Source organism: Canis lupus, chromosome 15, assembly GCF_003254725.2.
Source record: "Canis lupus dingo isolate Sandy chromosome 15, ASM325472v2, whole genome shotgun sequence".
Taxonomy (NCBI): domain Eukaryota; kingdom Metazoa; phylum Chordata; class Mammalia; order Carnivora; family Canidae; genus Canis; species Canis lupus.
Window position 1 is genome coordinate 43,587,845 of NC_064257.1, and position 16,948 is coordinate 43,604,792.

A 16,948-nucleotide genomic window follows, 5' to 3' on the forward strand; every position below is an offset into this window, starting at 1 on the left:
CTTGGAATAAGATATGGAACACAGGTTAGAGAGAAGATTTTGGCCAGAGATTCGTTGTTAATTTTTAATGCATAGTTGTAAAGCCTGAGAAATCTCACTATGATTTAGTTTCAGACACTAATCAAAACATACCCATGTGAGATAGTTCCTCATACATCTTTAATAAATATGCCTCTGATTTCCCACAAATTATATTAATTAGATGCTCCTCAAATCAGTGAGTCTGTGCTTATCATTAATTGATAGAATAAATGGCAAACTTGAGATTCAATATTCCAATATTTGCCCCAAACAGAAACTTCCAGGGTGATTGCAGCCTGGAAAAGCCATTCTTGATTCTTGCCTTTTTGGCCCTGGGAATCCATCTGCCTCTTCTCTTTCAAGTCAATAAAGGATTGTTTGAAGACAAGCAAAAAAGGCCACCTTCTTTTTTTTTTTTTTTTTTTAAGATTTTATTTATTTATGAGAGACACAGAAAGAGAGGCAGAGACACAGGTAGAGGGAGAAGCAGGCTCCGCACAGGGAGCCCAATGTGGGACTCAATCCTGGGACCCCAGGATCATGACCTGAGCCTAAGGCGAACGCTCAACTGCTGAGACACCCAGGCGTCCCAAGCCTACCTTCTTAATGTCAGCTTTCATCTTTCTCATCAACCAAGAGTAGCAGCTAAGAGAAGAAACACACAACTACTTGCAATGAATCACCCTTTCTGAAATACAGGGTTTTGGATTAAAAATCAAATACTCTGGATTTTAAATCCTGCTCTGTTGTGAACTCACTGTCTGGCATCTCCAGGTTCTCAAACTCCTTCTAAGTCCTCCAACATTCTGTTTTTATTTTTTTTATTTTTTTATTTTTTATTTTTTTCAACATTCTGTTTTTAAAATAAGGATAGTTTCTCCCAGTCCTAATATTTTCTAAACCTCAGAATGAGATTCTTGTCAAACAGGTAGGAGTACATAAGTATCTTCCAAGATGCGGTCACATGGGTAGAGAAAGGCACATACACACTTTCATCTCTTGAAATGGTATTAATAGGGGCAAATGAAAATTCTATGACCAGAAGAAGAAAAAATCTTCCTGATTAGGACACCAGTTGTGTTCTACTCATTTCCCATTCGCCAAACATTGTCTTTAACTGCCCTTCTTGTACCTAGGGTTTCTTCCAGGAGAGGGAAAACAGAACACTCCAATACATCCAGGAAAACCTTTTCTCCTGTGATTAAAATTTGACCAAGAAGACAACATTTTAGAGGTGCTGCTTCATGATTGATCCTTGTTTTAAAACAGGTGCTGTCACAAATCAGGAGTTGGCAGGCACCGAGCCCATATTCTGCATGAGACTGTATGCTCCACACTTAATATTAGGCACTCAGCCACGGCACTTAAAGAGGGAGATTGTATCCCTTCTTAGGGAGGAAACTAAGGCACAAAGAAGATAACTTGTCCCGGGTCATTTATGTGTAATAAATGCTGACTTAGAAATTTAAATCAAATGTGCCTAGTTCCAAAGCCTTGCCTTTATGGCGGATGAACTTGTTTGTACAAGGTTTTGCCTCTTAGAAAAAACTTAGCTTATTAATGGTATCAAAGTCAAGTTTCCTTTCTCTCTCTCTCTTTTTAAAGATTTTATTTATTTATTCATGAGAGACACAGAGAGAGAGGCAGAGACACAGGCAGAGGGAGAAGCAGGCTCCAGGCAGGGAGCCCCACGTGGGACTCGATCCCGGGTCTCCAGGATCACACCCTGGGCTGCAGGCGGCACTAAACCGCTGTGCCACTGGGGCTGCCCAAGTTTCCTCGCTCAAGACAAAAGCATGCAGAGTCATGAGATCATAACACTTTATCAGGCACAAACTATTGAATTCAATGAGTACTAACATGAAATCAAAATAGAGGATAAGAGAATAATTGCATTTTACAGGTCTGAAAACCAGTGTGTGATGGATCCAACCAATGTTTCAAAAGTCACCAAAGGGATCGGCTTACACAGCCGACTAAGAAGATTTCATAGTGGTCATTCTTTTCAAGTATTTCCCTACCTCACCCTAGCTTCCACCACCCAGGGAATTTCAAGAGGCAAAAGAAGCATGGCTGGCAGAGCAGTGGGTCAAAGGCAGGACCTGCAGTGCTGCAAGGGCCACCAAGGTGAAACTCAAAGAACCACCCCTTGAGAGCTTTGTTTTCACGCCTGAGAGGCTTTTTGAAATTCACTGACTGGGATTAAACTCCCCAAATGTCTCTTCATCCCTTCCCCCCTCCACAGACACAGACTATTTATTTACTTCTCTCCACCTCCCAGATCTGAAAAAAACAGGGACTGTAAGTGGGAAGTGGCAGGAGGAGCTTCCAGGTGTCCTAGGCCAAGAGATTAGAAGAGATCATGTTTCAACTCCCTACCGTCCCACCCATTTACTCGGCCCTACCGCACCCATCACTCACCCTGACAGGCACACCTTACACCTTTGGCTATCTTCATGGAGGGTGTTTATAAATAAGGGCACCTGCTGTGAGAGCCAGACATTCATGGGAGCAGCCAAGGAGACAATAGAGGATATGTTTGGGTAGTGTTTATGCCTGAATTTTCCCAACAGCTGGATCTGCATTATATAATAGCCTATATAGGCTTTTGTGACGTTTGTGTTGCAGGAGAGAGAAAGGAACAGGTTCCCTGTCTTCGTATTGGAGACACATCCGTAAACCTGTTGCATTCTACAGCAAGTGAACCAAAGGTAAACATCTAATAGTACTTGGAACTCTACTCCTTCTCTGTTAGGGAAGGTTAAAACATGTTGGTTAAATGAAAAGCTTGGCTGAAACTAGATTCTTCCCCAAACACAAAAGAAGGTTGTAATTTCAAGCATTTTCCTCCTTGGACTTAATCGTGAATATTAAGTATTGGTACCCAAGTGCCAGAGTAACAAAGTAAAATAAAGACCACCCATCAACTTAATTCCAAAAGCTTATTTCATGCAACTCAAGCTTCAGTTATCTGAGAGTGAGTGATGCTATTCACAACTGCCCATAACAAAAGTTAAAGCGTTTATGGTAATTTGACTTTTTCATTTTTCACCAGTTTGCTTTCAGATAGCTGGGAAAATATTTTTCACTTGTATTCGATGACATGATTTCTAACATATCTTGACTAATTTCTCAATTAGCCAGGATCACCCCAAATGCCACTCACACTGAATCATGGGCCAAAATGTCCAAAACATAATTTGAACCCAATAATCCATGAGATACTCCTTAATAGAAGCAACTGACTCTGTGTTACATTTGTAGTATTTGCCACATCTTAAATATCATACCTTTTATTTCCTTTTATGTAGTTTCATTCTATTCAGACCCAAACACTCCAACCTTCTCCCACCAGCACCAACACTCCATCCTCCTCCCTTGAAATTTCAAGATGGAAATGAAAGATTCTATCCTTTATCATTTCAGAGTCCAGAGTGCACTCCTCTTTCCTGTTGAAAACAAGAAACCACAGATGTTTCAGTCAAATTTCTGTGATTAAAATAATTTCTGCAATGGAGACATCATGCCAAAAGCAAAAACACATTCTAATGCATTGTTTGTCTGGAAAAATAAACTGCATTACAGGGAGGAATGTAGAGCAAGGTAATCATAGAAACCCAGAGGCATAATCCAGTTAAACTTCTTGACCTGCATCAAATGTTGACAATTCTAACTTCTCTGTTCCAAGAGAACTTTCTGGGACACATTACCAACATTGCTTAAAAGTCCTGCCACCTAGTGGAAGAAGTAAATAAACTAGACCTCTGGTACCCTGCTAGATGGAGAGACCTTGAGAAAAATAGCTCCTCTGTCAACAAGACTTCACTTGAATAATCATATTGGGTTAGCATTAGACCTGATATTCATAAAGTATCAAGATTTATTGAAAAGGGTTGTTCTACTCTTCCTGTTCAATGCATCACATTCAAGATACGTAAGACTTAAGATCAAGCCCTCAACTATGGGTGGAATCCACAAAGTTAAGAAATAAACCAAATCCATTCCAGCTTTTCCTGGTGGAGGGCACTCAACTAGGCACTTAATCCTCCAAAAGCTCAGCAGGAAGACTCTTTATAAAAAGAATTTCTTTATTTGGCAAAAGGAAAATATCCTGCCTGAACAGGAAGGTAGATCATTAGTGGCTGGACCTCACAGATAGCCACTAAGTTTCTGAGAAAACTTCCTGATGAGTCACATTGGGAAGGAGCTCTCCAGAAGAACTTTGAGCATAGTAGTATTCATGAATAAGATCAACAATGCTTGCTTGGCCCAAATGATAACAACAGATGTGTTATGACAGCAGTCAGTTCCTCAGTGACTTGAAGAAGGGAACTTGCCTCCCTGTCTACCTGGCTAAGGAAACAAGAGAGTCTGTGATGGGCAAGATCAGAAATAGTGTGGGATTACTGTACATCGCAAATTGACATGTTTCTATGGTGCAAGGCCACTAAATACACTTGCCATTTGCCAAGGCCGATTTTAGATTCTTCTCTGTCCATGATTAAATGCAAACGCTACTAGGCCACTAGCCCTCTCCAAAGGTCCAGGGCTATTCTGAGAGAAACAACATTTGCTTCTGGTAAAAAAAATTATGATTCCAGGCTCCAATATTAATTGTATCTTCAATTCCATCCTCTATCTCTGAGACAAACGATCTACTGGCAAACACTTGTGGATAAATGATCTACCAGTGAACACTTGTGATGTTTAAATTAATATGTATAAAACACTTTGGAAGGAGTTATGAAAGACAATCCTACCACTCAATATTCGAGAATTATGTTCTGTGTCTTTATCCAAACTTGCCATTATTTGTTCAGGTTTTTTTTTAAAACAAACACCATTGTTTACCGACTTAGATTTGATTTCATGAAGAATTTATTTCACAATTGAAGACTGAAGTGCTTTTCATAATTTAATTGTTAGTATTGCTACATTCAAGAAAGGTTTTTCCATCACTCTTACAGAATTTTTTTTTTCAGTTTTAGAAACAAGAGAACCTATAGAACTGGATCAAAATAAAAGAACTACAGTATTTCCAAAGAATGCAAAATATTTTTTATAACAAGGACTAATTTTTGTTTTATCATTTAATCAGTTATCTCTAAAGATTTCATAGCCACTTCTATGGTTACATCATCTTCTTTCTAAAAAAAATTAAATAAGAAGCCAGTAAATGAACCTGAGGCTTGCCCTACAAAAAATAGCAGAGTCCTTCTGGGTGAAATGAAAGGACACTAGACAGTAACTTAAATTTACATAAAGAAAAAAGAGGGCCTATAAAGGCAAGTATATGGATAAAAATAAAAGACAGAATAAATGAAATTTTGTTTATAACTCTTCTTTTTCCCTCCTCTCTGATTTAAAAGACAACAGCACCTAACAATAGAACACCAAAAAAACATGAAGCAACAAGTGACAGGATTGAAGGGAGAAATAGACAATTCAACAATAATAGTTGAAGACTTCAAATACTCCACTTTCAATAATAGAACAAGAGACAAAAAAAAAAATCAACAATTAAATAGAAGACTTGAAATGCATTCTAAGCCAATCACACCTAATGGAGAGAACATTTTACTCAAGAATGGGAGAATGCACATTCTTCTCAAATGTACATGAGATATTCTCCAGGCTCTCAATGTTTTTATTGATACAAATATCAATAAATTTGAAAGGTGTAAAATCATACCAAGTATCTTTTCTGAGCACAAAAGAATAAAATTAGAAATCAATAACAGAAGGAAATTTGAAAATGTCACAAAAGTGTGAAAATTAAACACCTTCTTAAGAAACTGCTTCAAAGAAGAAATCGCAGGAAAATCAGAAAATGCTTAGAGATGAATAAACCTAAAACACAACATACCATAACTTATGAGATGCAGTTAAAACACAACATACCATAACTTACGAGGTGAGCATACCATAACTTATGAGACTAAGTTAACCATAACTTAGAGGGAAATTTATAGCCGTAAAATGCCTATATTAAGAAAGACGATCTCAGGGGCACCAGTTGGTTAAGCATCTGCCTACAGCTCAGGTCATGATTCCAGAATACCAGGATCAAGCCCCATGTCAGGCTCCCTGCTCAGTGGAGAGTCTGCTTCTTCTCCCTCTGCTCCTCCCTCCTGCTCATGCTCTCTCTATCTCAAATAAATAAATACAACCTTTTTTTTTTTAAAGAAAGATAGATGATCTCAAATTAATAACTACTCTTCCACCCTAAGAAAAGAAAACTAATGGATGCCCAGGTGGCTCAGCAGTTGAGTATCTGCCTTCGGCCCAGGGCATGATCCCAGAGTCCCAGGATAGAGTCCTGCATCGGGCTCCCTGCATGGAGCCTGCTTCTCTCTCAGCCTGTGTCTCTCTCTCTCTGTGTGTCTCTCATGAATAAATAAATAAAATCTTTGAAAGAAAGAAAAGAAAAGAAAAGAAAGAAAGAAGAAAGAAAGAAAGAAAGAAAGAAAGAAAGAAAGAAAGAAAGAAAACTAAACCCAAAGAAATTTTCCTTTTTGACAAATTAACAAGATGATTCTAAAAGTCTTATGGAAATGCAAGGGACAAAAGGATACCCAAAATAATTTACTGAAGAACCAAGGTGGAGAACTTACATTTCTTAATTTCAAATTTACTCTAAAGCTATAGTAATTAAGACTCTGTGGTACCAGCATAAGGATAGATCAATGGTACAGAATTGAGGGTCCAGAAATAAACCCACACATCTATGGTCAGTTGATTTAGACAAGGCTGCCAACAACATTCAATGGGTGAAAAGAATGGTCTTTTGAACAAATAGTATCCAGACTTAAGGAATTCTTACAACTAAATAATAAAAAGATTAAATAACACCATTAAAAATGGACAAAAGATTTTAGTTGATATTTTTCCAAAGGAAATACATAAATGGCCAATAAGCACATGAAAAAATGCTTACCATGATTAGTCATTAGAGAAATGCAAAAACCACAGTAGGATACCACTTTATACTCACTAGAATAATTATAATCAAAGACTGATAGTAACAAGTGTCAATGAGGATGTGGAGCATGAAAGCCTTCAGACATTGTTGGTGGGTGTGTAAAATGAAGCAGCTCTGTGTGAAAAGGTTTGGTACTTTCTCAAAAAGTTAAACATAGAGTTTCACTCTTAGATATATGTAAGAGATCTGAAGTATGTAAACACGTAAATATGCACACAAATGTCACATCGCTATTCATAATAGTAAAAAAAAATGGAAATAACCTCAAATGATGAGAGGATAAACAAAAGGTGAGATGTCCATTCAATGGAATATTGTTCAGCCATAAAAAGATTTGAAGGCTCAGGCTTGCCCTGAATGGATGAACCTTGAAGACATTATGCTAACTTAAAGCAGTCAGACATAAAAGGTGACACATTATATGACTTCATTTATATGAAATATCAGGAATAGGCAACTCCATGGAGACAGAGGGTCGTTTGGTGGATGCCAGGAGCTGAGGAAAGGGAGAAGTGGTGAATGACTACTCATGGGAGAATTCTTTTGGGGATTATGAAATGTTCTGAAATTAGATAGTGGTGGTATTTACCCAACCGTGTGAATACACAATATGCCATTGACCTGTACAGTATAAACAGATAAGTTCTATAGTATATGAATTGTATCTCAATAAAAGAAATTTAAAGTTTTGAATTATATATAACATAAAAATAAAAAGATGATTATTAGTATCAAACTGTTGCTCCACACACAATTTTCCAATGCCTTGTTCTCACAATGTTGTTCATAGGTCAGCACCAAAGGCATCGACCTGTGAGTTTGTTACATGCAAATCTCAGGCTTGCCTCTGATCTACTGAATCAGAATCTGTATTTTAACAAGATCCCCAGGTAATTCATATGCACATTAAAATTTGAGAAACACCACTCTAATTTAAGAGTTTTCATTCTATTTTAGGGTATATATGAAAAAAATTAAATGGTGTCCCAGAAGCACTCTAATTTCCTTTGGGGGATTACAACTGTGTACCATATTAGTGGGATGGTAAATTCAGATGCTCTGATTGGTCTTCAGAGGTCAAAGGGATCCTGGAACATCCTTTCTCTTATTACTGACCACCCGCCTTTCATGACCACTCCTTTCCCCACTCACTCTAGCCTGACCCCAGCCAACAGATGAATGGGTATAGGATCAACTCTATCAGACTCCCTCTTCTGCAACTTAAAATCTTAAGGGAAATGACTCAATGAGAGATGTAATTGCTGGTTTCTGTCACTCCAGGAGTAGCCCCCTAGTGACTAAATATTCCTTTTTTCAAGTCTGTTTCCCCATCAGTTTGGGGAAAATGTCCTTTTGTTTTATTCTTTTTTTTTTTTTTTTTTTGTATATATTAGTCAGAGATGGATTTTGGTGCTTGCACAAAATCCTATTTTAATATTGGTAGATATTAAAATAATTGTTAATGGGTATAGTTGTGATTGTTAAATAACTAGTCAAAGGTTCAAAGCTAGTAAGTGGCAAAATGTCCATTGACTGCTGACTGGATAAAGATGTGATGTATCTAATACAATGGAATATTATTCAGCCATAAAAAGAATGAAATCTTACCATTGGCAATGATGTGGATGGAGCTAGAGAATATTATCCTAATCAAAACAAGTCAATCAGAGAAAGACAAAATTAATGAACAGGGGGAAAAAAAGAGAGGCAAACAAGAAACAGACTCATAACTATAGAGAACAAACTGTTGGTTACCAGAGGGGAGGAGAGTGGTGGGCTGGGTTAAATGGGTGATGGGCATTAAGAACACACTTGTTGTGATAAGCACCGGGTGATGTATGGAAGTGCTCAGTCACTAAATTCTATACCTGCAACCAATATGATGCTGTATGGTAACAGGAATTTAAATAAAATGTTGGAAGAAAATAAACAAATAGCAGTCTAGTAAGTGGAAGAGGTAGGAATCAAACAGAACTGTCTGACTACAGGATTCATTTATATAATTCACTTTGAAAGGGATAAGGCAATAGGTAGGAATATGAGAGGGTGAGATATTGGGGCTCTTAGCCAATCTTGAGGCTGTGGAAGCAGCTGCCCACAGAGTACGCTGAACGACACCTCAGGACTGATCTGAGCTCCTACTGGCAGAATGTGCTCATGCCCCAAGGTTCACAGCAGCATTGTTCACAATAGCCAAAAGATGGAAACCACCCAACGGGTTCATCGACAAATAAACAGAAGAACGAAATGTAGTATATACATACAATGGAATAGTAGCCAGCCTGAAAAAGGAATGAAATTCTGACACATGTTACAACACGGATGGCCCTTGAAGACATTATGCTAAGTGAAATAAGCCATATGCAAAACAAGGAATATTGTACAACTCCACTTATATAAGGTATCTAGAAGAGGCAAATTCACAGAGAAAAAGTAGTACAGTGGTTAACAGGGGCAAGGAAAAGGGGTAATGCAGAGTTATTGGGTTTATTAAAAAAGATTTTATTTTTTTATTCATGAGAGACACAGAGAGAGGCAGAGACACAGGCAGAGGGAGCAGCAGGCTCCCTGCAGGGAGCCTGATGTGAGACTTGATCTCGGGACCCTGGGATCACAACCTGAGCCAAAGGCAGATGCTCACCCACTGAGCCACCCAGGTGCCCCCAGAATTACTGTTTAATAGGCACAGAGTTTCTGGTTGAGGTGATGAAAAAGTTCTGTAGATGAATAATGGTGATGGTTACACAACAATGTGGAGGAACTAATAAGACTTAAAAATGGACAAAATGGTGCTAGGGACTGAATATTTGTGTCCTCCCCAAAATTGTGTGTTGAAGCCCTAATTGCCAATGTGATCCTACTCAAAGGTGGGGCATTTGGGAATTAATTAAAGTCGTGAGAGTAGAGCCTTCATGAATGGGCTTAGAGCCCTTCTAAGAAGAGACAGAAGAAAGTTTCTTGTTCTTTTGGCCACATGAGGATAGAGCGAGAAAGTGGCCATCTATAAATCAGGAAGAAAGCCTGCACCCAAACCCAACCATGCTGGCACCCTGATCTCAAACTTGCCAGTTTCCAAAAAAGTAGAAATACATTTCTACTGTTTAAGCCACTCAGGTTATGGTATTCAGTTATAGCAACCTGAGCTAAGACAAAAAGTATATTTTATGTTAAGTACATTTTACTACAACTTAAAAATAATAATAATAATTTGTATCCTAAAATGTTAAAATCCGAGAAAGAAAAGTGAAAGTAATATATGATTTACAAGTATTTTTAATGGTAAGATGAGCCTCTTCCAGTTCAAAGTAACAAAACAAAACAAAACAAACAAACAAACAAAAAACCCAGTTGAAATGAATAATTTGAGCAAAGGGAATTGATGAATGCGTGTACCTACGAGGCCCAAGCTTAAGTCTGGATCCTGGGATGTATCCTTTTTAATTTATTAAGATTTAATGTATTTATTTGACAGAGAGAGGGAGAGACCGAGAGCGCGCACAAGCAGGGGCCGCCGTGGGCCGCCGTGGGCCGCCGTGGGCCGCAGGGCCTCACCCCCGCTGGGGCTAGAGCTGGCGGCCCGCAGCCTACAACCCCGGGGCCCAGGCAGCCCCGCCCGGCGGCTCCCGCAGGCGCTCTGCGACCGCACAACCGCAGGCCCAGGCCGGACCAGCGCGGGACTGCAGGCGGCCCAGGCTCGCGGCCCAAGGGCGAGGGAAGGCTTCCTCCTCCGCAGGGCCACCGGCTCGCCGGGCGCACGGGGACGGTCCCCGGGGGCTGCTCCCCAGAAGCCCGGCTGCCCACCGCCGCCGCTGAGGCTCCGACTGGGGACTCCCTGAGCAGAGCGCTCAGGCCTCCCGGGGATGTGAAGCTTTCAGCCAGTGACAAATGGATCTGATGGGGGAAATCCTGCGCCTGTCTCACTCTTTTTCTTTCTTCCTTTTTTTTTTTTTTTTCTTTTCTCTCACTATGTCCTGGGTTTACATGACATTCTCTTGCAATTTCCGCCCTTACTTGCCTGTGTCCCCCATTTACCTTCCAACTCCTAAAGGCGGGGTCTGGAGTAAGTAAATATATGAAGAGACTTGTCCAAAGTCACAAGGTAATACGGGATGAAGGTGGGATTTGAACCCACAGAGTCTGGATTCAACTGGGAGCTGAATAAGTGCTATCCCACACCACCACTATCTTCTTTTGGTGCTTTCCCACCCCTGGGCCCTCACATTTCTTCAGGAAGCCCCAAATGCTCCAGTGGGCCCCTCTGCTGGGGGTTCAGGCTCATTCAGGTGGGCCCACTGGGCCTGGCATGTCTTCTACAGGACGAAGGCCCAGCTATGGTTAGGTAACAGACGAGGTCCCCGTGCCAGCGCACAGAAGACTGAGAAGCCTTGATTCATCCCTAGTGCATTTAGCCAAGATGTCATCACGTGTCACCAACGCTTGCATGAGACATTGCAAATAATTAACACATTCTGGGAAAATTACTCTGATGGGAGTTTTTGTGTGAGTGAATAACACATTCTCCCAAGCCAGGAACCACAGGACAGGTGGCCTGGGCATTTTATTTAACAAGACTGGTTTTTTTTTTTCTTTCTAAAGATTATGTTTGAGTGAATTGATTCAATATTAACATAACCTCCTGTCAGAGGAGATAGAAACTGAATTGTAATTGGGTAAAAACATGGTTATCATGGGCCTATTCACCATACAAATACTGACACTTACAACGCTGTTATAAACACAGTAGGAAAGACTGGTTTCATTATTGGCAGGGAGTGCCATCTATGCCTCCCCACCAAAACAACTTACTACGGTTGACCATTGAGCTGTGGAGGGCCAGGCCCCCAGAGCAGCCCAGCCATCCACCAGAGTAATAGTAGCCACCTTAACAATTATGATATTGATGGTGAGCAACCATTGTTTTATGCTGTTCCAGGCATGGGGCTAAGCACTTGGATGTCATGACCTAATTTTTTCCCATCATGATAAGTGCACTCTTTAATCTCATCCCCTATTTCACTCATCCTCCCTCCCACATCCCCTCCGGTAACCATCAATTTATTCTCTGTAGTTAAGAGTTTGTTTCTTGGTTTGCCTCTCTCTCTCCTCTCTCTCTCTCTCTCTCTCTCTCTCTCTCTTTTTCCTTTGCTCATTTGTTTGGTTTTTTAATTCCATGTGAGTGAAATCATATGATATTTATTCTTTCTCTGTCTGACGGACTTTTTCACTTAGGATTATATTCTCTAGCTCTACCCATGTTGTTGCAAATGGCAAGATCTCATTCTTTTTATGGCTGAATAATATTCCGTTGTATATATACCACATCTTTATCCAGTCATGTATTGATAGACAATTGGGCTGCTTCCATACTTTGGCAATTGTAAATAATGCTGCAGTAAACACAGGGATACATGTATCCCTTTGAATTAGTGTTTTTGTATTTTGAGGGTAAATACCCAGTACTGTGATTACTGGATTGTAAGGTAGCTCTATTTTTAACTTTTTGAGGAACCTCCACACTGTCTTCCAGAGTGGCTGTGCCAGTTTGCATTCCCACCAACAGTGCAAAAGGGTTCCTTTTTCTCCACATCCTCACATATAATACCTGTTGTTTGTTGTGTTTTTGTTTTTAAGTGATTCTGATAGGTGTAATGTAATACCCCACCATAGTTTTGATTTGCATTTCTCTGATAATAAGTGATGTTGAGCATCTTTTCATTTGTCTGTTGGTGACCTCTATGTCTTCTTTGGAGAAATGTCTGTTCATCTTCTGCCCATTTTTTTAATTGGGTCATTTGGTTTTTGGGGTGTTGAATTAAGTTCTTTATTTATTTTGGATGCTGATTCTTTATTAGATATGTCATTTGCAAATATATTCTTCTTATCTTTAGTTTTGTTGATTGTTTCCTTCTCTATGCAGAAAATTCTTTTTTTTAATTTCTTTTTATTGGAGTTAAATTTGCCAACATATAGCATAACACTCAGTGCTCATCCCATCAAGTGCCCCCCTCAGTGCCCATCACCCAGTCACCCCAACCCCCCCACCCACCTCCCCTTCCACTACCCCTTGTTCATTTCCCAGAGTTAGGTGTCTCTCATGTTTTGTCACCGTCACTGATACTTTCACTCATTTTCTCTCCTTTCCCTTTATTCCCCTTCACTAATTTTTATATTCCCCAAATGAATGAGACCATATAATGTTTGTCCTTTTCCGATTGACTTATTTCACTCAGCATAATACTCTCCAGGTCCCTCCACGTCAAAGCAAATGGTGGGTATTCGTCGTTTCTAAGGGCTGAGTAATATTCCATTGTATACATAAACCACATCTCCTTTACCCATCATCTTTCGATGGACACCGAGGCTCCTTCCACAGTTTGGCTATTGTGGACATTATGCAGAAAATTCTTATTTTGATGTAGTCCCAATAGTTTACTTTTGCTTTTATTCCCCTTGCTTCAGGAGACCTGTCTGGAAAAAAGATGCTATAGCCAATATCAGAGAAATTACTGTCTGTGTTCTCTTTAAGGCTTTTTATGGTTTCAGGTCACACACTTATGTCTTTAATCCATTTTGAATTTATTTTTGTGTATGGTATAATAAAGTGGCCCAGTTTCATTCTTCTGCATGTTGCTGTTCAGTTTTCCCAACACCATTTGTTGAAGAGAACTGTCTTTTTCCCATTAGATATTCTTTCCTGCTTTGTCAAAGATGAATTGACCATATAATTGTGGGTTTATTTCTGGGTTTTTTGCTTTATCCCATTGATCCATGTGTCTACTTTTGTGACAATACCATACTGTTTCAATTACTACCACTTTGTAATATAACTTGAAATCTGGAATTGTGATGTTTTGTTTTTCTTTTTCAAGATTGCTTTGGCTGTTTGAGGTCTTTTGTGGTTTTATACAAATTTTAGGATTGTTTATTCTAGTACTGTGAAAAATAATGTTGGTATTTTGATAGGGATTGCATTAAATGTATAGAATGAGTAGTATAGACATTTTAACAATATTTGTTCTTTCAACCCATAAGCATGGAATGTCTTTCCATTTCTTTGCATCATCTTGAATTTCTTTCATCTGTGTTTTAGTTTTCAGAGTACAGATCTTTCACGTCTTCACTTAAGTTTATTCCTAGTTATTTTGCTGTTTGCACCCACCTCACTCTTCAAGAGCAACAGTTTTGAGGCATGTTCTACACCTTCTCCCAGAGTTCTGTGATAGGATTAAGCCCCATTTGCCCAAAATGATAGCCTGCTTTTTAACCCAGCTTTTCTGTTTTACTTCTCTACAATGGTTTCCTGTTGTCACTTCCCATAATAGCCTATATACACTTCAATCCCAGTCTGTGGATCTGATTTTATGGAAACTCAAATTAAGACAACATTGGTGGGGCACCTGGGTGGCTCAGTGGTTGAGTGTCTACCTTCAGTTCAGGTCATGATCCTGGGGCCCTGAGATCGAGTCCCATATCAGTCTCCCCACAGGGAGCCTGCTTCTCCCTTTGCCTGTGTCTCTGCCTCTCTGTGTCTCTCATGAGTAAATAAATAAAATCTGTATTAAAAAAAAAAAAAGACATGTATCATGGAGGGTAAATTCATACTGTTGTCTGTCCATTTTATGTGAAAAAAAATCTGTAGGGGCTATTTGGCATTATCTCTTCATTTTCTTTAGAACACTCAGTATTTATTTAATACTTAAACTTGAAGAAAATATTTATCCAGAAAAATACATCAAATTGTATGTGGATATATTCATTTGTTAGGGATGCCATAACGAAGTACCACAAACTGGGTGGCTCAAACAACAAAAATGTGTTACCTCACAGTTCTGGAGACTAGAAGTCCAAGATCAGGATGTTGGCACAGTGGTTTCTTTTGAGGCCTCTCTCCTTAGGTAGTAGACAGCTGTTTTCTCTGTGTCTTCATATAGTCTTCCCTCTGCATGTATGAGGACCTGAATCTTTTCTTATAATAACACAAGACATATTATATTATGGCCTACCCTAGAGTCCACATTTTAATTTAATTACTTCTTTAATTATTTACTAACTTCTCCAAATACAGTCACATTCTGAGACACAAGGGGTTAGGCCTTTAATATATGAAGTGAGGGTGCATTCAACTCATAACAGGAGGTATCTGTGTATTGTGTCATGTTTGTCATTAGAGGCAAAATGGATAGATGATTTCCCTGTCACACTCTTCTCCACAGATTAGTATAATGCATACCACAAAATAGTGTCCTTTGTTTAGACTTTGACGCTTAGCATTACAGAGTGGACCAAAAGAACTAAAGGGAAGAGATACTGAAAACCAAAATATACAGCAGGAAGGAATCTGTGCGCTTCCTGAGTAACATGACTGACTGTTACTTGATGAAGAGTCCTATCACAATCCCCGCAGTGAAAGGCTGGGATTCTGTCCTGGTTTCAAGTCTCCACAAAAATCACTAGCCAGAAGTTCTGGTGGTCTTCACCTCATCACCCCTGAAGATTTGATATGACAGATTTATTTTGTATCTTGAGATTGCATTACACACTCATTCCTCTGTGACTTAAATGAGGACATTGAGGTCCAGTGGATAATGCTAAGCTCTCTTCAGCCTGTAGATGGATAGGGGAAATTACGATTGGCTCTGCATGATTGGAGACTGTGATGATAGCATGATTTATGACCAGCATTGCCAATGTGGCTATTATTCAGTATTATGTTATAAATACACTGAGAAATACACTCATGTCACATCACAAGCCAATGTCATCTGAGCAGCTTGATGATATTATGATCCAGGACTCAGCAAAGTATTTCATTAAGGAGACAGGTGGAATGTGAGACATAAATGCAGGGATCAAAGAAGCAACAAAATTGGCTTCTTGCTGCATAATACATGACCTATCGGTTAGAAAGACCATCTCCACTCAACTGCACGTTTTTGTATTTTGCCACAACAGTGCCATCTTTCCTTACCACTGGAATTTCTGGCCCTTCTGGGCTTCCTTTCTGCACATATTTCATAGCTCAGAAAGCATCTTAAATACAGATAGAGATATCTTGGTCAGAAAGTCAACCCAAGTTTGTTTGTTGCCCAGTGCATGTCACCAGGCCACGGGGATTTATGTCTTGTTTTGTTTTTAATAGAACTTTCTCTAGACTCCTGATCTTTCCAGATCTGTGGCAATCTGGATCCTGTTTTCTCTTCCCCAGATGTACTTTCAGTTGTTGCCTTTTTTCAATCAATTTCCAGATGTCATTTCTTATTCATTTTATTTCCAGCACATTTTATCCTTTCCTGAACTTTTGCATAATTCTCTCCCATGACACCTTCCTGCGCCTCCTCCACTCCATTCAGATGAATTCCAGAAACCTGCTGCAATTACACCAAATTCAGTTGGCTTTTCCATGCCCCAAATGAATGTGCACCAGCTCTGAAAGAGAAAGGAATGATTAGTCTGCAGGAGGAACTCCCTTGAATGAGCTCCCAGCTGATAGCCAAATGCTGTTGAGGTCCGAGGTCCAGGCCGACTATTTTCTAAAAAGTCTCTATAGAGAGGAAGAATGTTCACTGGTGCCCTGAAGTCCAAACCACAATTTGTTTTAGAATTTTTTTTAAAAAATCATCTCTTTGTGTAAATATCAATCCAGTAAGCCAGAAATGTTTTTTAAATTATCTTGAACAATACAAAAATTGTAAAAAGGTCTTGACTTTCTGTAATACTTCCTGCATTTGGCACTATTTGGAAATGAGATCTTTCACATAAATTAATTCTTTAGACAGTTAAAACATGTCGTAAGGCCCCAAATTGTTGCAAATATTAACTATTTTTACATAAATCTTTCTAGAATGCATTATATTTTAGGATATATGCATCAGTATACATATATTTATGTATACTGATCATAATCTAATGTTTTCCTAATGATTCAGGGTCAAGGTTATGAATGTC

At 39.2% G+C, this 16,948-nt stretch overlaps 1 protein-coding gene across 4 annotated transcripts in view; it reads right to left on the reverse strand.

The window, feature by feature from the left end:
* ANAPC10 (anaphase promoting complex subunit 10) overlaps window positions 1–16,948 on the reverse strand; it is a 267,966-nt gene that overhangs the window by 28,797 nt on the left and 222,221 nt on the right. For 3 of the 4 annotated variants that reach the window (XR_007402287.1, XR_007402285.1, XR_007402288.1), the window contains exon 6: window positions 3,312–3,470. The gene's annotated coding sequence lies outside the window, so the exon portion shown is untranslated. Of the gene's footprint in view, window positions 1–3,311; window positions 3,471–15,803; window positions 16,430–16,948 lie in introns of those variants that run through there. The other variant, XR_007402286.1, reaches the window with a different exon arrangement.